Genomic DNA, 21668 nt, shown 5'->3' with positions numbered 1-21668 from the left:
TCGCTTTCTCCTTTTTGTTCAGTCTAAAGCCCCAGTCCACGGAAAGGTTCTGCTCAAAGTCAGGGTAGGTCCTCCTCCCTCAGTTAACCTGATCTAGAAAATCCCTCACAGATATTCTCAAAGATTTATTTCCATGGTGATTTAAAATCCTATCAAGTTGACAACGAGGAAGACTGACTGAAGATTAGGGTAGACATCAAGGTTTGGCCACACAAATTAACCATTAGAAGTAAGTGCTCTCCTCTAACACTTAAGATCCTTCAAATCTCTTGAGGTTTAGCTAATCATCCTGCCGTTGGGTTGCAGGAAAACCCTTTAAATCCTTACCACTGTCTCCATTTATTGAAACTAACATGAATTTAAAAAATAATAAAACAACACTGGGTGTGGTGGCACACAGCTTTAATTCCAGCACTGGGGAGGCAGAAGTGGGATGATTGCTGTGAGTTCAAGTCCCACCTATGACTGCTTCGTGAGTTCCAGGTCAGCCTGGACTAGAGTGAGACCCCACCTCAAAATAAACAAAACAAAGCAAAATAATAATTGTAGCAGACAGATTCAGGTTCACTGATATGAACTTTCAGACCAGACACAGTTATGGAGGAAGGGATATTTATTGAAGCTTACAGATCCAGGGGAAGTTCCATAAATGGCAGAAGAAGCTGGCCTGCCTTCACAGGATTAGGTGGAGAGAGAGGAGTACAAACCACAAGCCAAAAGCCACACAGCACACTTCAGGAACTCCAGCTAGGCACACTTTGCATATCTTTAGATTGAAATCTGAAACCACCACACCTTAAGATCACCCAGTGACATTGCCTCCAGCCAGGTGGCTACAGATGCAAACTACAAACAATAAAAAACTGAATATATTGGGGGCCATCTACTCTATTCAAACCACCACAATAATAAAACAGCCGCTGACAGAAATGTAGTTAGGAGCTACACTGTAGGGGTCAGATCCTAGATGCTGTAGGAGTTAATAAGCATATTTACAGAGAAGAGGTTTTTAGGCAAGTCATAGAAAATGAGCTTGTCCTCACAGCTTGGGCAGGATTTTTGATAAACTGAGAGAATGTAAAACATTTTGGTGGAGGGAAACCTCATGGATGAGGTGAGAATGGAGGAAATGGGCAAAGCGTGGTTCAAGCATGGAAAACCACAAACACCCCAGATGCAGTGTTTCGTGGAAGCCAGAGGAAATCAGGGTAGATCAAGATCAGTTAAAACTCCAACAGAGGAGTGCATACTGGACTGAGAAGGAAATTTGGACCTACTGAAAAAAATGTGCTGTTTTTCTCAGATTAGTTTGGAGCATAGACCACTCTCAGCAGTTCACTGTCATGGGCTAACAGATTCCCTTTCCCGTTGCATGCGAGCAGGGCATAGGGACGTGCCGTAATGATTAGAGGACTTTAAAATGCACAGGCCGGGGTGCGACTTCCGCAGTTCCTGCTGTTGTGAAGCTGGGGTGCAATGCTGTTCATTTCTACAAATGGTGCTGGTGCTGCTAGACCTGGAATCACAGTTTAAGAGTCACTGGGGTGCATCTTGTCTAATTTGGATGAATGAACAGAATAGCAGGAAATTTCTTGGGGCTGACCAGATTGTTCAGCAGCTAAGGGCACTTTCTCTACCAGCCAGCTGGTCAGTGTTTGAATCTCCCCTCGTGTCAATACTGACTCAAAGTGGTGCACTTGTCTGCAATCCCAGCACACCCAGAGCACTGGGAAGCGGGCTCAGGAAAATACCTAAGCTCATGGGCCACCCAGTGTAGCCTTTGCAGTGGCAAATAGAGAGACTCTGCCTTAAATAGGATCAAAGGAGAAGACCAGCACCCTGGCGTTGTCCTCTGACCTCTACAAGCTTTCCATGGCATGTGTGTCCCTGTACACATGCATCATACACACATACACATACATGCGCACATAATTTTTTAAAGAAAAGGTTGAATTTCTTAAACCGTAAAATAAGAAACCAGACCTAGTGGTCAAGGCCTATAATTCTAGCTATTTGGGAGGCTGAGGCAGAGAGAATCACAAGTCCAAGACCTGCTCAGAGTGATTTGAAAGCCAACCTGTGGCTGAATGTTAAGCTAAGAAATTAAGATGAAGTGTTCTCTGAGGTGTCTTTGGATCTACGCATCTGTAATTGTAAACAACAGATGTACTGTGCGTACTTTTCTATCAGATGCAAAGCTCAGTGTTCACTGAGACTCCCTTTGATTTTGTGCAGGCATGGGAGGGACGCTCCTGTCCTCGCCGGGAAATCTCGTAGGGTGAGAAGGCTCAAGATTGGACCTGCATGGTACATACTCTCCTCAAGTCAGCCGTCCTTCACATGGGTCATCCACACTTAAGCAAACCAAATGGGGTGGGGGGGAGGAATAGCTAACCCCAAGCTTGCCCACCCTGCTTTAAAAGGCAAAGAGAAGCATTTTCTTGAAAGGAAAACTGTGGTTCATTCAAAGCCACTCGCTGAGCTGCTTTTACTCAACTCATACTTGTCCAAAATGATCAGCTAGATGTCTGGCCAGGGAGGTCAAGCCTTCCTAGAGAGCTCAAACTCCCAACTCGGAGGCATAGGCAGGGCGATGCCGCCTTAGGAGGGGGACAGTGGTCAATGCTGCAGCCCCAGCACAGCTCTCCTGACTCTAACTGACCCCCATGCTGTTGGCTGTGTGAAGGCTGGGCCAGACAGGGACAGTTGCAGGCAGCCATGAAGAGAAGTCCAGACTGGAGGACTTCCTGGATTTCATGTAGGGTGATCTCATATTACTTGCACACATTTCTGTCTAAACCTATTACACTGAAAATAGCTTTGCAGTTGTGAATATCCATTGGTAAAATTCTTTCTACACAACCGTGTTCTAGAACTGAGCAGTGGTACTCAGTAAATACCCATCAGTACTGTTCTCTACATATCCATGTTATAGAACTGAGTAGTGGTACTTTTGAACTGAGTTCATAATACCTATGGCAAACTAGGATCCATACTATTAAAATGACTTTCACTCTACCTTACCTTGTACATGTGGATCCATTGCTAGAAATGGTCTAACCGTATCTGCTGACAAATCTTATTTATTCATGAAAACCAACTCCAGGTATTGTCTCCTCTGGAAAAATATGTTCCTTTTCCCACTAACTCTGTCCTTTAAATATCCATGTGCTTATTTTCATGGTGGCAATCTATTTGTTTACATAGCTGCAGACTGTGAACAACCTCAGGGAGGAGTCTATTTTTGAAATGTTCAGATAGATTGATAACTACAGTGTAGGCAAAGTGCGCAGTGCAGTTTCACAGGTTCAGGGAACATTTATTCCTCTGTAGTTTCTACCTGCTTTTTTTTTTTTTTTTTTAACAACATACTGCCTCCCAAAGCTCTGATTCCTATTTGCTCCTTCAGCTCTTTTCTAAGAAAAGTATCCTTTAGTGTTCCGCTCATTAAAAAGAAAGAGAAGGGAGGGAGGGAGGGAGGGAGGGAAGGAGGGAGGGAGGGAGGAACCTTTGAAGCTCCAACTGCCATGGAATCCAGATCTCTGGTTTTAAGACTGTTTTGATAGGGAAACAACTTCAGTGCTAAACAAGGTCAGAAACGTGAGGGAGAGTGGACATAAAGGGTTTATCTCAGGTCACCAAAGAGAAACTTCACTAAGTTTCTAGTTTTATTAAGGGCTGAAGCCTTCTAATAAGTATGTCTACTAGAAAGTCGAGTGTAGGGTGAAGCTCAAATTCAGTTCATAGGCACAAGGGAAAACAAGAATACCTCTATTTCTACCAATCATATGGTGAAGCTGGGTTTGAAAATGATTTTTTAAATAAATATTTTATTTACCTATTTGAGAGCGAGAGAGAGAATATAGGTGCACCAGGGCCTCTAGCCACTGCAAATGAATTCCAGACACATGTGCCACCTTGTGCATCTGGTTTATGTGGATACTGGGGGATCGAACCTGGGTCCTTAGGCTTTGCAGGCAAGTGTCTTAACTGCAAAGCCACCTCTTCAGCCCTGAAAATAATTTTAAAGTCTTAAGTGATAGAGAGGTGCAAGCTGTGTAGCCCTGTGTTGAGTGCTGCTGTGTTACCAGAAATGAGACTCTGCTTCAGTAGCCTGGAGACGCACTCCTTCAGTGTGTCACACCCTAAGGCATGGAAACTTTCTCTGGGAGAGATCATTAACTCATTTCTACACCTGATCTCCTGGAAACTGAGCTGGGTGGACCTTGCTGAGGTCTTGATTCAATTTTGCTAGTAACTACTGGCAGCTTCGTGATGGGCTCTTTTCCTTGGGCAAGGGTCTAGGGATGATAGTAAAAATATTCTCTTTCTTCTCAGAAAAAGAGGTGCTGCCTCTGCATGTTGCCATGGCTGGATCTCTTTGCATCCAGATATAGGAAATCATTAACTTTTTATTGTCTTGTTTCTGAGTCTGACCAGAATGAACTTTGTGGATTTTTCTTTTAATATCTATATCTATATCTATCTATCTATATATATATCATATATATATATATTAATATATATATATCACAGTATCAACTGGCAGAGCTAAAGTACCTGAATGTTGAAAATGAGACCATTTTCAACAGTTTCAAGCCTATTGTGGAAATAAGACTCAGGAAAAAGGAAAGAGCGCAACTAAATCCTCAGATACTTAATGGCACCTGATTCATTTTTAATTTTCAGAGATTATCATATTTAATCTAAGTAAGTGTAAGGTTGTCTTCATTATTCTGATATTGTGTGCTTTAAAAAAAATTGGCTATCTTCTCTCTTGTGTTGTTTTCTTGGTGGCTATGCAGGAAACGTATCTATATTATATTCCTAAACCTGTCCTCATTTTTCCACAGAGTGGAGCTGTAACCACACTTAGATGTAGCAGACAAGTTTCCAAGGATGAAATATGGAGCAAATGACACTGAGAATTGACACGAAGTTTCTGTTTATCAATTGTTTGTGCAAGGAAATAACTCATCAGGCTTAGTCTGATCTCTCAGGGGGCTAAAATCAGACTTTGAGATCTCCATCCAGTGGGAATGAAAGATGAATGACCTTAAGGTATCTGCTCATGACAAGTCATTTCTTTATTTTGGAATGCAATCTTATCACACAGTAGTCTGAAATACTCCTCTCAAAGAGATACACTGTTTTAAAAACTGTGCCTTCCAGGTGTGTGATCCTCACAAAGGACTGGCTTCTAGTATTTGGAAAATGAGGTCCTTGGTTTTTTGGTGGGGTGTCACTTAGTGATTTGACAGACTTACTAATGCATCCTCTGCCAGGACCAGTTCTAGACCAGGAGGATGGAGCAGAGAATGAATGAAAGGATCCCTGCCTTTAAGGAGCTTCTGCCTTAGGGAAGGAGACAGACAGTAAAAGTGCATTCCTGGAGGAGACTAAACAGGCATGTGTGTTAGAAATGTGCTGGAGGAGTGCTGTCTGAATTAAGGTTTGAGTCTAGGGAAGGAGCCCTCAGAGAAGCTTGAGAAGGTAGGTGTCCGCACTCAGCCAACGGAAGCAAGGAAGGTAGACTGGGATGTGTTTGGCAAGTAAGCCCATGAAGATGAGGTTTTTCACTAGTGATACCTGTTGGGGACACTTAGGTGATGGTTTGTGTCTTAGTACTAAGTGCATGTAATTTGTGACTTCCATAATCTATTAATACTAATGATATACGTTTTCTTTGTATTTCTTAAGACTGAATGGTACTGAGGAAGTGAGTAAAGATTCTAATATATTTTCTGGTCAGTAGATGACTGGGTTAAAATTTTATTTTCAATTAAATATTTCGTTTAGTTAGCTCCTGGGGTTCTTGGAATGTTACACCATGGGGGGGGGGAATTAGCCTTAAGGATTAGAAAGCAGACACCATCTTGGGTTAGACCACCCCCACTGAAGAAACCAGCCACACTTATAATGCCTGATTTGCTAGGCTTTTCAGAGTGACAGATGACAGATATAGATATATCATTGAGAGATGAATGATACATAATTTCACTGCATCTACAGTTTTTAAGCACTCTTAGTATTTTGGGGTACAAAGAACTATACGTTCTATTATAATTTTCTAGAAATCGTTAACAAATCTTCTCATTGTAGAAACTTGGATTAGTGATTGGTTTGGTTTGACTAGATTCAAGTTGGAGAGGCTCTGTGCTCAAGTATGCAAGCAGTTGTAAGCACCATGTTAAAGGAATGATCTTGAGGGTAGTAAGAGCCATTGAAGGGTTTTACAGTTACTCCATCTAGGCTTCTGAAAGATCACTATGGTAATGGTATGGACATGTAAACACAGGTAAGAAGGGGTACCCTTAAGCCTGCCCACACCTGTGCCCCTTCTCCTTGATCTCCTCCATATGCTTGTGACGTGGCCACCTTGAGTGTGGTCAGCAGCTCTTTGGAGGCAGAACAGACTATTGCTTCCTAAAACATTTTCTAAGCAAATGCTTCTAGAACAGAGTAGGAAAATTATCCTGTTAGTGGAAAACTTTTTCCCGAAGAGATGCGAACACACATCTACTCACCTCAGAGAGGGCTTAAATGACAGACCAAAGTACAGTTGTGCCAAAACCTGTTTTGAGGAACAGATGAGTTTATTGGGGTGATTTACAGAGCAGGATGAGGGGTTGCTTACAGAAGCATGAGTGACTCCAAGGCAGTTGCATCACTGAAAGTGTATCACCACCCCAGCTTGGGTGACAATGTGGAGATCACTGCACAATCGGCTGTGGGCTCAGCTAGGTGGAGACCCTCCTCAGGCAGTTGTTTTCCTTGCCTTCTGAGGGATGGGGTCTTGCAACCATTGTGCGCAGACTTCTTGACCTTCTGAGTCTTCTGAGCGTCCTTCCTCCTACCAGCAGATCATGTTTCAGTTGCTACAGATCACTGGTCAAAGCCAGCCCCTCAAAAGTTTTCCACTCCTATAATCTTGGGAGTGCTCCTGTGGCCGTAGTTTCCTTCCTCAGGAGGGATCGTTTCAATTGGTAAGAATTTCTCTACAGCAGTTAGTATTGATAAACTTTAAATCTTTTTTTAATTAAGAACATACTTTGTATGGATACATCATATGTTGGTACCATCTTTCCCCTCCTCCCTCCCCCCCCCATTCCGCAGGGAGTCCTCCTCAGTGGGGTTGCAGGTATTCCTCATGGGGTTGTCGGTTATGTGTTGTAGGAGCAGCAGTCAGTTATTGGGGGTAGGCAATGCCTCTGGCCATGAAGTCCCAACCTGTGACTCTTGCAATCTTTCTGTCTCCTCTTGCACAAAATTCCCTGAGCCATGGTGGGTGAGTTTTAAGTCTACTTCAGTGGTGAGCTCTTAGGAGCCTCTGGATCTGTGCTTTGGTAAGTGTTGAGTATCCTCAGGGGCTGTCTCCTTCACCCTGGCGCTGTATGTCAGACTCACCATGGAAGCGGCACTTCCTCTGTGGTTTCTTCTAGGCCTTGAAGGAGATGGGAGGGGTCTCTTCAGGTCTCCCTACCTTTCTGAGTGTGCACCCTCAGGGGCAGGTGATCAGGGAGTTGGGAATCCAAGGGCAGGTCAATCAAGAAGATGGATCGCTCAGCACTCAGCAGCTTGCACACAAGGTCCACCCCTCTCCCCCACTCCAAAGCAGGAGCAGGGATACTAGGACCAGGGAACTGGGAGCTGGGGAACAGACTGAGAGCTCTAGCCTACTCTGCACACACCAACTTTTGAATCATATAGTTTAATCGCTTTATTACAGATATAACTTGAGTCCTTTTCTAAAGCAAGCACGGAAGTATGTGATTGACCATATACATCACTGACCATGTCTTTTCATTCCTCTAAGCCCTTCTTCATGGGACCAAATGGTAGCAACCCTGGAGACTTCCAACAGGTCTAGTGTGGTTTAACAACCCTGTCCCATCAACAGAGGACACTTTTTGATGCTGTTGACCTCCTTGTCTTCTCTGTGTCTTGAAGAGTTTCAGTGTTCTGGAAGCAGCCTACTGAGCTTTCACTCTACTTGTCTAATTTTTATAGAAATATAGACACTGGGACTCAGGAAGCAGTGAGCTCAGGCAAAACCAGAAAGGGAGATGATAAAGGAGCAGACAAAAGCTTCCCATTTTTGTTTCACAACAGTTATACAACAAAGAAAAAGAATGGGAATAACACATTTTAGTAATATGTGGTTGTCCACTGCTTCTAGAATCCCCCAGGCAGTAGTAGATGTCAGTTTTACCCTCAAGGTTATTTTGGTACAGGCTTGGATGCAGGTTAAGTGTCAAATACTAATTTGTCTCAAATTTCTCATTTGTTCTTATTTGTTGGAATATTTCTTAATTAATTCACAAACATTTATTTTAATTAATGATTGTAGGAAAGGTATTGTAGGCTGTTTCAGAATTCATGAAAGGAAATCTAGTAAAGACACAGCTTTCAAGTGCTATGGAGACCACTGCATATCAGTAGTTCCTGCAGTGTCAATAAATGCATCAGGAGAATTCCAATATAATAACCAGCAGTGGTTTGAAACACTCATTTGAAATGTCCTGGGGCTGGAATAAATAATGAATCATTATTATGAAATACTAGATCCCTGGGGATTGAGATCTGCAGACCAGCCACACATGGGATAAAAAGCATTTCTGGTCGCTGAAGCTGAGTGAGAATACAGCATTAGTAATCGATCTGTGTCTTCTCAGGGTACGCAATGGGAGACAGAGTCACCTCCTTTCTGATGCCTATTGTATTTTCCCATTTCTTATTTACTACGCTTTGCATTCTCTAAACCCTGCTGAGTTTTCCTCTGTGGCTGTAATGAGCTTTTCTCTGTAAAAGTTGTTGACCGCTGTCCCTCCCACAGAGTCGCTGACAAATATGGCAAGTTTAAGGCCAGAAATGACAAATCCTGTACAAGTTGAGCTGCAAAAGGAGTTAATTGGATAACCATGAGTCTGTTGTGATTTTGTTTTTGTTAATGTGTAACTAGCCAGGCATGGCGGTGCATACCTTTAATACCAGCACTAAGGAGGCAGAAGTAGGAGGATCGCTGTGAGTTCAAGGCCACCCTGAGACTACAGAGTGAATTCCAGGTCAGCACTAGCACTTTATCTTCAAGAGGTGGGCATTTGTGAATAAGGCCTTAGCTCTGAGGAGCATACAGGAATTCTTCAGAATACAGGACGTCTGCTCAGGTGTTCAGTCTGGGAAGGCGTAGAGACTTTGAACAAATTGCACTGAAAGAATTTTTAAGAGATTAATTGGAGGAATAGCTTACCAGTTAAGGCACTTGCCTGCAAAGCCAAAGGACCCAGGTTTGATTCTCCAGGACCCACGTAAGCCAGATGCACAGGGTGGTGGCACATGCACCTGGAATTCATTTGCAGTAGCTAGAGGTCCTGGCGCACTTACTCTCTATCTCTCTGTATGTCTCAAATATATATATCATTTTTTAAAGACATCGATTGAAGGTAGAAGATGAGGTGAAAAGTGGGTACCAGAGGTCATGGTGCCTCATGAAGGGAAGTTTTCTATAGGAGTCTCATGTGAATCCAGTAAGAGAGGTTTTTGAGGTCTAAGAAACTGACTCCTTTGGTTGCCTTTTAACAACTCTATAAGGTAACATTTTGTTATCATTCCTTTTTATATAAATTTATTTTTTTCTCTGTATGTGTCTGTGGACTTGTTTGTGTGTGCATGTTCATATATTTATGTACTTGTGGGGGCAGGTACATGCATGCCAAGGAGTGTATGTAGAAGTCACAGAGGACAATTTTTGAGTAAGACCTTGCCTTTCTATCTCATTTGAAGTACAAGCTCGCTCCCTCTCTCTCTCTCTCTCTCTCTCTCTCTCTCTCTCTCTCTCTGGATTCTTGTGTTGCTGTTGGTCTTTGCTGTACTTGCCGCAAGCTTTGGGAGACTCTCCTGCCTCTGCCTCCCGTCTCACTGGGGACATTCTCCTGCCCCTGCCTCCCGCCTCACCAGGGAGACTCTCCTGCCTCTGCCTCCCATCTCACTGGGGACATTCTCCTGCCCCTGCCTCCCGCCTCACCAGGGAGACTCTCCTGCCTCTGCCTCCCATCTCACCGGGGACACTCTCCTGCCTCTGCCTAGTTCTCACTGAGGAGACCCTCAAAACAACTGACAAGTCATTTAGGAGTCTGGGAGATGGCTTAGTGGTTAAAGTCACTTATTTTCAAAGCTGTATGTCCCAGGTTCAATTCTCCAGTACCTATTTAAAGCCAGATGCACAATGTGGTGCCTGTGTCTGGAGTTTGTTTGCAGGAGCCCTGGTGTACCCATTCTCTCTCTCTCTCTCTCCCTTCTTTGTGATAAATAAATACTTTTTTTTTTTGAGGTAGGGTCTCACTCTAGCCCAGGCTGACCTGGAATTCGGTCTGTATTCTCAGGGTGGCCTCAAACTCACAGCAATTCTCCTACCTCTTGCCTCCCGAATGCTGGGATTTAAGGTGTGCACCACCACTTCTGGCTAATAAATACATTTTTTAAAAGTCAGTTTAGTGGAAGAAGGATTTAATTCAGTTTACAGTTCCAGGTTACAGTCCATCATTGTGGGGAAGGCAGGGCTTCAGGACTTAAGGAAGCTGTTCACAATCAGCACAATGTGGAAGCAGAGAGGATGCATGCCGATGTTCATCCCCACTTTCTTCGTATAGTCCGAGACCTTGCCCATGGAGTCATGTGGCCCAAACTTAAAGTTGGTCTTCCCATCTTAATTAACCCAATCAAGATAACCCATTGCACAGAGGCTAACCTAGGTTGCATAATCCCTCCAGGTGATTCAAATTGACACTCATAAACCACACTGCTGGGTTGTCTAATGCTTGCCTAGCAGGCAGAAACATTTGAGCTTCACCTCCAGCACTGCACAAAACTGAGTGTGGTGGTTTATGCTTGTAATCCCAGCACTCTGAAGGTAGAGGCAGGAGGATCAGAAGTTGAAGGTCATCCTTTGTTAAATAGTGAATTTGAGGCCATACCAGGATAAAAGAGACTCTATCTCACAAAAAGCCGTTCATTGTATATGCTTTATTCATTATATATTTATGAAAATAATTGAGGGCCGGGGGTGTTAGTGGTTTATCTTAAGCTTATCATGCACGAGGCCCTGGAATACATCTTCAGCAGTATCCATGTATACACACACAATAATAATAATAATGATAACAATAAAAATGGACTTGAAATGAAACTAAGGATTTTACTTAGTTCATGCAATAAATTATACAGTATATTATCAGGACAAAAAAAAAGCTTTCCAGCCAGGTCTGCTTTTAAGTCCTGGCTAGATGACTTAATAGTATTATATAATTTTATTTATTTGAGTTTCTTTGTTTTCTCATCTGTGAAATGTGCCTAAAAATCCAGTGCTATTACTTGAGGAGAGAGTCATCTTATCCTTTCAATAAAGTTATATAGAAGAAGGTTGGGAAATCTTTCCTTTTAAAGGTATTGAAAAACAGAACATGTTTTCATTAAACTGTAACGTTGGGCTGGAGAGATGGCTTAGCGGCTAAGGCACTTGCCTGCAAAGCCTAAGGACTCAAGTTTGATTCTCAGGACCCACGTAAGGAAGATGCACAAGGTGGCGTACATTTCTGAAGCTCATTTGCAGCAGTTGGAGACCCTGGTGCACCCATTCTCACTCTATCTACCTACCTCTTTCTCTCTCAAATAAATAAATAAAAATAATTTAAAAAAATCATAAAAGTCTGTGAGATTATGTGTGGTCCTAGAAAGAGGATTTTCATAACTTTCCTCACACTTCCAACAAATTTTAGTTTTCCCTTCAATGTACAATAATGGGTGGTAGGGTAATGATTCTGAATATTCATTAGCATGCAAATCTATGCACTGAGATAATCTCCATGCAGTCTGTTGTCTATCCCATCATATGTTTCCCCAGCTATATTTAAAAAATCATGGTTTTCTGAAAAAATGGAACCATATTATACACATGTTTTTGCAATTTGCCTTTTAAAATACAACAGCATATCACAAACATCTTTCTACATCTGCTTATACACTTCGATCTAGGTTTTATATTTATTTTTGCTTTGGTAGCTGAATGATATTCTATAGGAGGACTGCATAATCCATCTCCTATTTACTCTTAGGTTGTTTCCAAGGCTATTTGTTTATTTATTTATTTATTTATATGAGAGAGAGAGGGAGAAGGATTGTAAAAATTCTAGGGCCTTCTGCCACTACAAACTCCAGAAGCATGTGCCACTTCATTCATCATATATATGGGCATGGGGAAGTCAAACCCAGGCCCTTGGGCATTGCATGCAAGTGCCTTTAACCACTTTAACCATTGAACGATTTTTCCAGCCCTCTAGGCCTTTTTAAATTTCATTATTATTTATTCAATTTATTTTGCCCTAGGAAAAGATAATTGCAATGAATAACATTGTATATTTTTCTGTAGCATATAATCTAGCACATATAGCTATGTTAATATATATCTAATATAATAGGTTAGTTTTAGACATTACTATTTCTGATTAGGATTTATCTTAATTTCTTTAGAGAGGTAGATAGATAGATGATAGATAGATAGATAGATAGATAGATAGATAGATAGATAGATAGATAGATAAATAGATGATGGATAGCTGACAGGTAGATGTTAGTTTGTGGAACTGGAAGACAGGTAAAGGAAAAGGTCTGTTGGCTGTGTTTGCAATAGGACATCATTAAATTAATAAGGCTGAAAAGGAAACATCTCTAGCACTTAGTTACAGGGCCATCTTCCTGACCTCGCTCAGTACCTCTGGCTTCTGGAGGCATTGGGCTATATTGATGAGGACTGTCCTTGTCTGATTGAAAGCAGAGCTGGTGTCCCATACTAGGTCCTTACTACCTCTTCATGCTCAGTGGCAATATTCAGCTTGAAGTATGATGTTAGCGCACACCCATGAAGAGACTGTCATAACGGACAAATGAGGTGGTCTTTGGTATTTTTAATAGTGCACTTAACATGGAGAACTTGATGTCTTATTTTAGTGGGAGAAATGCAGCCTGGCTATCTACCTCATGTAACTACCAAGTGTTTTAACAATGAGAATCTGGGTTGTTAGAGGGAGAGGAGAACTCTGGTGTAGATGGGGGATGTTTCCTTTCTTTCTCCTCCAAGTTCCCTTATCTCCCCAGTTTTAAATACTTCTCCTGCCAAGAGCCCAATCGACATCTTTGCAAAGAGAACAGGGCTACAGTAATAACATGAGCAAAAGCACCAAAGCTTTTGGAACCTTCCTGAATGAAAAGCACTTCAATTAACTTGCTGATTTCTCTCAGAGAAAAAAAAAATCCCATTTTCTCTCTAATGCCTCCAGAAAAGGATTAATTTGTTCAAGTTTTGAACTTATTTTCTTTTTAAAGTAAACTTTAAGGCTTTTATCAAAATAATACATGTACCTAATTTTAAAAGCAATATAGTACAAAAGCACTCATGGTGAAAAGCTGCCTCTCTCAGCGCTAGTCTCAGTTTTGAACTCCTGCCTCTTCTGATGACTGCCTCCATCCTGTACATTGTATCCTTAGATGCCACTTCTTTCCTTTCATAAGTGATTGTGTGTGTGTTATCTACCACTGTTAGCAGTGAGGCTTGTGTCACTTGCATAGCTCCTCACCCCTGCCTTACTCATTCCTTGGTTAAATGACCTTTTGGAATTCTTCAGTGGGCTATGGTATGTTTGCTTGCATGCATTGCTAGTCACAGACATTTCCAGTGTCTATACAGGAAAGAAGATGTGTTTTCTCACCATATGATATCCCAAGAAAACTAAATAAATTCAAGTAATGTCTTAAGTATACAGGAAGCTATTGCTTCCTTTCCATGTCTTCCAGAAACTCAGCACAGAATCCTCCTGGCTCTGACTAAAACCAGCCCCATACATAACACCCATGGCAAGGGGAGAAATGGCTACAATTTAGATTAATCCCTGATTTTTCTGAGTTCATGATGGCAATAATAAAGCAAAGAGGGGCTGGAGAGATGGCATAGTGGTTAAGGTGCTTGCCTGTGAAACCTAAGGACACATGTTTGACAATCCAGATCCCACATAAGCCAGATGTACAAGGTGATGCATGCACACGGTACACAAAATGGCATGTGTGTCGAGTTCAGTTACAGTGACCTGAGGCCCTGGCACACCAATTCTCTCTCTTTCTCTCAACAAAATGGCTTAGCATTTAAGGCACTTTCCTGCAAAGCCAAAGGACCTCAGCTCGATTTCCCACTACCCATGTAAGCACAAGGTGGTGCACACATGTGGAGTTTGTTTGCAGTGGCTGGGGGCCCTGGTGTGCCCATTCTCTCTCCCCCCCCCTTTCCCTCTCTCAAATAAACAAACAAAAATAAAAGGTTCTTTTTTAAAGGTCAATCTACTGGGCTTACCTCAAGAGAGAGAGAGAGAGAGAAGAAGAAGAGGCAATGGGACAGGCAGGCAAGAATAATGTCCACTCTAATTGAAATTCTGATCTGTTTGTGCTTTATTGACTCTCCTCTGACTCTAGAAAGTTTTTTCATTCCCAGCCCTCCCATGAGCAGTCTTTCCTCCTTACTACTTCCCATTTGTCATCTGCACTGACACAACTTTGCTAATGTCTATAAAATGCTCTGTGCATTTTTATTGAGTTCAAGCTTTGTGCATTTGGCATTGTTACATTTGGCCCTAAGAAGTGAAAATTCAACAATTCTTATTGTGTATTATTGTGGTGTATGGTTGTTTTTTTTTTAATTTATTTTTATTTATTTATTTGAGAGTGACAGGCAGAGAGAGACAGAGAGAGATAGAGAGAGAGAGAATGGGCACGCCAGGGCCTCCAGCCACTGCAAATGAACTCCAGACACGTGCACCCCCTTGTGCATCTGGCTAACGTGGGACCTGGGGAACCGAGCCTCCAACCGGGGGTCCTTAGGCTTCACAGGCAAGCGCTTAACCGCTAAGCCATCTCTTCAGCCCGTGTGGTTGTTTTAAAAAAAAAAAAATTCTAAGGCAAAATGATTTGCCTTAGAATGGTTAGGATTTGCTTATTTTTGTTTCTGATAGACAACATGCACTTCCATATGTTTGCTGAAAGTGGAAATGAACAAATATCCCTGAGTTACTTATAAATGGATTTTACTATAGGGTTATGTCCAGTATGGTGGAGAAAGGGTGAGGAAGGGTAAGGCAATGGATGTAGACACATGCCTAAATTTGAATCTCACGCTTTCATATTGCATTCTGACACTTAAGTACTTAAAACTACTATAGAAAGAAAACCTTGGTATAAAAGATGTTGCAGATTACATATGTAAATTAGAATGTCATGGAATTACTCTTCTTTAAGAATAGGAAGACTTCTTTCACAGAAATGATAGGGCTCAGGCCGTCTTCTGGCGGGATAGCTTCTCTTTCTCTACTGACTCATACTGATGCGGGGTGCAAAATAATTTGCCTTGCTCAGTGCTGGCATCAGATTACACCCAGGAGATCTACAGGCTTGCAGTCAGGATTTACTTCCACGAGCCACCTTCCTGTGATAAATGACCCGCGAGGAAAGACAAATGAAGCCTGGCACTGGGTTAGCTGTTCTCTGAGAATAAGTGCTCTCCAGGTGTTGTCACTGAGAATTCCTGGTGAGGGAAAATGGATTGTGTTCCAGGGAATTAAGCTGACAGACACAGGACTAGGAACATTGCTGAGAGAATTGTGGGTGCAACGACTCCAATGGAGAGTCAAGCAATGCATGGGTGGAGTCTCTTCTGAAGTAGGGAGTTTGGCTTCAGGTATCTTTGCCCTGTCGTTACTATAAGAGATGGGCTCTGGATTCTACTAAGAAAACAGGACAGAAACATGCAGTATTGTGTTTCACTGCTCACTGATTTCACACGATTTAGCTATAGGTCAGCAGAAACTCCGGTCACAGAGACTAATTGGATGGTCTGTGCAGCATCCAGTAGACCATTTCCTTGGCTCTGAATCTCATGTCGTGAATGGGAGATGGAATTTTAATGATGCCCTATTAAGGCAACTAAACAGTGTGACAAACAGTTCTTAGTCCCTTGGTTGGCATTGTTAAAAAGATGATTCGTTCTGGTCAAATTCTAGTTCTTTAACTCTTGGGGCTTCTGTTGGTTCTCAAAGGACAGTGATTTCGTTTTCTTTTTGGATGGAGGCAGGGGAAAAGTAAAAAGTGTGTTTTGGCTTTACATAGAGAAGAGGAGTGATTTTATTCCTTTCATTGAAAATTTATTTTTTGCTTATGGTAAATATTTTGGACTAATTTTGTTCTACCATGGCCTAATTGAGGAGGAGCCATGGAAGTTGATTTATGCAGAACTGGTGTGCTAAAGCTCCTGCATTAATACACGGGTACTATTCATGAGTATCCACTTAAGCAGCTTTCTGCTGTCTTGGGCCAAAAAAAGTCGAGTTGACCTGGAGAGATGGCTTAGCTGTTCAGGCATTTGCCTGCAAAACCTAAGGACTCAGGTTTGATCCCCCAGTACCCATGTAAACCAAATGCACAAGGTGACAGATAGGTTTAGATTATGTTTGCAGTGGCTGGAGACTCTGGTGTGCCTATTCTCTATTTCTCAAATAAATAAATAAAATACATTTTTTAAAAAGTCAAGCTGAGTTTAGAGTGACTTCAGATTCAGGCTTGTTGCATCTGGATCTTGTAGGACTTCTCTGTAAAATCATTGACACCTCCAGCCCCGCCGCACACCCAGTAGATTTGTTATCTTAGGCTAAGCCCATGTTAACTCTGTAGATGATTTACTACAACTTGGGTCAGAATGGCTGCTTTTCCTGAACTGGAGACCTGGAACTGGGGCAAGGTGTGTACAGGCGGCAGCTCAGGTAGGACTCAGCGTTAGAGAAGGAGGGCATGACCACACCAGTGCCAGGGTCCTCTCAGTGGTACACTTCTTGCTCTGTGTACCTGCTCCTTGACTCTCTATCCTTTCCTTCACATTCATCATTTTATAGGCTCAATGTCAAGCTTTTGCAGTTTGCTTCCTGTCTACCACATTGATCGCATATGGCTTCCTTCAAGGCAACTAGTGACTTAAATATTTTTTTATTGTGGGCAATATAAAAATAATGAAAGTTAGCTGGGCGTGGTGACACATACCTTTAATCCCAGATCTTGAGATGCAGAGGTAGGAGGACCACCTTGACTTTGAGTCACCCTGAGACTACAGAGTGAATTCTGGGTCAGACCCTACCTTGGAAAACCACACACACACAAAAAAAATAGTTGGGCTGGAGAGATGGCTCAGTAGTTAAAGTTCTTGCTTACAAAGCCTGTTGGCCTGGGTTTGACACTCACATAAAGCCAAACGCACAAAGCAGTGCATGTGTCTGGAGTTTATTTGCAGTGGCGAGAACCCTGGCACTCCCATTCTCTCTCTCTCTCTCTCTCTCTCTCTCTCTCTCCCCTCCTCTCTGTCGCTCTTTACAAGTAAATACAAAAATAAAAAAGCAAAACTAATGAAAGTAAAGATAAAATTATTCTTCCCACTGAATTCCTGGTGGTCTCCTTATTATACATTAAAAATCATCACTCTCCTATTTCATTTTTGTTGTGAGCCAATTATGTAAATGAATGGTAACTATAGAAACCAAACTCCAATAAAGGCATTATATATGTATACATGTTTATATATAAAATCATCATAATATATGTAAAAAACCAATAAGTTTTTGATATCATGTAATTCCTGGTTCATATTCAAGTTTTTTGTTAACACTTGTTTATTATCATTTGTTTATTTTGGTGCTGGGGATGAAACCCAGGTATTCACTTGTGCTAAATGTGTGCTCTACCACTGACCTGTCCACCCAGGCTACTAGTTTCCATGTAGTTGTGTAAATGGTCTATTTTCTTAATTCCTTTGACTTGTTTCACCCCATTTTAGCACAGTAACACTAAATTCTAGATATTTTATTATCTTCCCTCCTCTTCCCCCGTCATTTCTTCCTTGATTACATGGGGTTAAGGCGGGGCATCACATCTCAGATGGTCTTTCTAGTTCAACTACACAACTCCCAGAAACCTTCCTCAGCTGTCTTTTCCCAGCCAATACGATTTGAAGTACGCCCCCTCTCTGCTCCACAGCATCTTGTGTACACCTTCATCATTCCTAGAGGCTCCTGGGTTTCTTTGTCTTTTCCATTGCACACACATTTGCACACGAAGCTCTGATTCATTCTTGCATGCCTGATGCCTAGCTGAATAGCATTTGAACTCAATTAATCCATAATATTAACATCACTATTACTGATATGTAACGGTCACTGATCACTTACTGTGTGCGAGGTCTTATGCTAATTGCCTTACATGCTTTTTTGCACTGAATCCCTGCCAACTGCGAATGCAACCCCATCATCATTAAAATTGCGCAGAGGAAGAGGCTGAGACTTCAGTGAGGTCACTGCATGACCCAGGTAAGACGACTACGTGGAGGAGAGAGGTGGGATGGCCCCAAGCACGCAGAGCAGGTCAGCAGGTCAGAAGACTGAGGTTTGAATCCCTGCTCCACGATTCTTGGGTATAAGGTAAGGTGTCTGCTTTACTAAATTGTATGAGCATCTACGTCTCCATTTGTAATATGAGGACGGTAAAAACCTTTGCTTCACCAAATGGCAAGAGCTACTAAGATATTGCATTTACAGCCATTTGGGAATTTGGATTTGTGAGAAAAATAACTATAATTCACTATTCTCATTTTGATATAAGTGCCTTTTATTCTTTTCCTTCAAGTCATATATTGCACATAGTTATAGCATTGCTCAATTTTCTGGGCTACTTTTCTAGTTATGAACATTATCACGTTGCCATGTTACTTCTTTTTATTGTTAAGCCTATCCCACAAGCATACATAAAGTGTATACATGTACATTTTAAAGACTAATTAGGAAATGAAAAGTTTCATACACACCAATCAAGATCAGAATATTACCAACCCTTCAGAAACAGCTATTTCTCTTTCTTACTATATCTACGTTTTTCCTCTTCAACAGCACATGTTATAAATTCTTTTTTTAACCAGTGGTATTTTTCTGTGTGGGTGGACCATGTATCTTTATCCCAATCTTGTTGAATTTTAAAAAGTCGGGTGGCAATTACAAACCTGGGTGTATAAGGAAAAGGCAATGTGGCCACTATTCCATGAACCTGTCTAAGAAAACCTAACTTGAACTAAGTCACAAAGCCATAGCATCCCTCACCTTTTCTGAATGTTTGAATATCCCCTTTTGTGTGGCCAGGAGCATAGTCATGAGTAAGCCATGCAAAGGAACAGGGTTTCACACAGTCAGGGGATATGGTAGAAATTCAGTGGGGGTAGACCCTGGATGTCCAGCAGAAGTAGGGAGAAAGGCTGCACTGTCTTTTCTGCTTATGAACCCACTGTGGCCCACCTTAAACTTTCAGGCTTGGGCCATAGCAACAATTTTCTCAGAGCACAATGAATTTTCTCAGCTGACTCAACAGTCAGGTTCTAGGGCTGGGGAGATGATGGCTTAGCAATTAAAGTCACTTGCTTGCAGAGCCTTCTGGCCCAGGTTCAGTTCTTTAGTACTTATGTAAAACCAGCTGCACAGAGTGGTGCATGTGTCTGGAGTTTGTTTGCAGGGGCAGAAGGTGCTGACATGTCTATTATATCTTTCTCCTCTCTGTCTGTCTGTCTGTCTGTCAGTCTGTCTCTCTCTCTCTCTCTCTCTCTCCACACACACACACACACACACACACACACACACACACACACACACACGGAGTTAGGTTCTAGCAGGAAGAGAAGCTTCTGCGCATGGTTGGTTCCAATAAACCATGTGTAAGTGAGAATAGGTCAAATGTCTGTAGGGTAATGGTGGTGCAAAGGAAAGTAGGTCTCACGGTAACATCCTCAGAATGGTAGGCTTTTGACTGGTTTCTCTCTGCACATGGGTAACTCATCTTTGGTTTTTCCTTCACTTTTCTCCTATGCATTCTCTTTGCTTCTCTTCTGTAGTGGCTCTCCAGTTTTCCTCAGTCTCATGCTTCCTTTTTTCTTGACTTCCGTATTTCGATGGAGCATAAGTAGATCGAGGTTTTTACTGTGATGCCACAATTTTCTCCATGCTAGTGGAGTGGTTTGAATGTAAGATATCCCCCATAGCTTCAAGTGTTTGTGATTAAGCCTTATACTTAGTCCCAAGCAGGTGGAGGCTTTGGGAGATGGGGCCTTACTAGAGGGGGCCAGGCCTTGGGGTTGATTGGTCCAGCCCACAGTGTGTTGAGAGACAACTCACTAGACCTTGCTACATTCTGCCTTTGCTACAGATGTGTGATAAAGTAAGCCAGCTTCCTCCATCATGATGAAGCTTCCACTGGAAATCATAAACCTGAAACAAACCCACAAGCTGTTTCTGCCAGGTGATTGGTTCCAGCTATGGTTATCTTCACTTCTGAGAGTTTGGTATAACATTCTAGGTTGGATACCATGCAATGCCATCCGTCCATGCCTTCTTGCTTCTAGCATAGCCAGTAAAATGCTCATAGCTATTTCAGGTTCAGATTGTTTTATATGCCTGCCACCTTCTCTTTTTCTTCCTTCCCCTCTTGTTACTCCTCTCAGGAAATGTGGAGAATCCTCTTTTCCCTAATGTTTGAGATTTCAGTATCATGGGCCTCATGCTAGGTTTGTTTTCACCCACTATACTAAAACATCCAATGGATTATTTTTTGGAGGGGGGGGTTCTAGGTAGGGTCTCACTCTAGCTCAGGCTGACAATGGATTCTTTTAATTTTTGCAGTTTGAGATTTTTTCACATATTTTATTGACAATGATCTTTTTTTTTTCCTTTGGAATCCTACTACTAAGGCATGGATTTCCTGGACTAGCTCTCATATTTCTTATTTTCCATGCCTTTGTTATGTATACATGCATGCATATGTGCAAGTTATGGGAGAGCAAGAGGAAGGGAGAAAAAGAAAGAGAGAAAAATTGGCATACCAGGTCCTTTGGCCACTGCAATCAAATTCCTGATGCAGGAGCCATCTTACAGGCATGCACAGCCTTGTGTGCATGTGTCACCATGTGTGTCTGGCTTACATGGGTTGTGGGGAGTTGAACCTGGGTCCTTAGATTTTGCAGGCAAGTGCTTTAACTGCTAAGCCACCTCTCCAGCCCAGAAATATTTTTTTGTTTTCTTAACTAAAAAATAACATCTTATTTTTGTTTTATAAATACAATATTTTCTCTGACTGATAATTGTCTGGTGTTTTCTTTTTTTCATTCAAAAAAGACTATTTTTTGAGACAGGATGCTCTTCAACTCACTGTAGTTGTAGACATTGAACTTTAAAAAATATTTTATTTGACAGAGAAAAGATATATATATATATATATATATATATATATATATATATATATATATATATCGAGAGAGAAAGAGAGAGAGTCGCAGATAGAGAGAGAGCATGGGCACAAAAGGACTTCTAGCCATTGTGAATCAACTCCAGACACATGTGCCACTTTGTGTGTCTGGCTTTATTTACATGGGTACAGGGGAATTGAACCCAGGTGGTTAGGCTTTGCAGGCAAGTGCCTTAACCACTGAATTATCTTTCCATGCCGCTACTGAACTTTTTTCTCAATTTCTATTAACATATTCCATGATTATAAAAAATATC

The sequence above is a fragment of the Jaculus jaculus genome, chromosome 6, assembly GCF_020740685.1.
Source record: "Jaculus jaculus isolate mJacJac1 chromosome 6, mJacJac1.mat.Y.cur, whole genome shotgun sequence".
NCBI classification, from domain to species: Eukaryota; Metazoa; Chordata; class Mammalia; order Rodentia; family Dipodidae; genus Jaculus; species Jaculus jaculus.
The sequence above is the reverse complement of the archived record's forward strand: the minus strand, read 5'-3'. Positions refer to the sequence as shown.